We start from the raw sequence: 340 nt of genomic DNA on the forward strand, positions 1-340 counted from the left end.
GCCTCGGTCGCCGCCGTCCTCTCCTCTGGGGCGGGCGAGGGAGAGATATTTGCATAGGCCGGTCGGGCTCGGAGAAGCAACAGGAGCCTGTCGCCCCGAGGAGGCGTGCAGGCGCCAGAGCGGATTTGCCATCAGCTGTTGCTTTTTGGTTTTCCTCTAGTGAGGGTGGGAAGGGAGCGAGATAAACACAACGACAGAGCTAGTGTCTCTCTGAAAGAGTAAACTCAAGGGAACGGAAAAACGAGAGAAAATAACCCAGCACCAGACACAGCAACCCACGTTAATTGGGAGCCTTGGCAATTAGGGGGAATCGGCATCCAAAGCATGAATGGCTGTGTCT

Source organism: Galeopterus variegatus, unplaced genomic scaffold (genome assembly GCF_000696425.1).
Source record: "Galeopterus variegatus unplaced genomic scaffold, G_variegatus-3.0.2 Scaffold521, whole genome shotgun sequence".
Classification (NCBI taxonomy): Eukaryota; Metazoa; Chordata; class Mammalia; order Dermoptera; family Cynocephalidae; genus Galeopterus; species Galeopterus variegatus.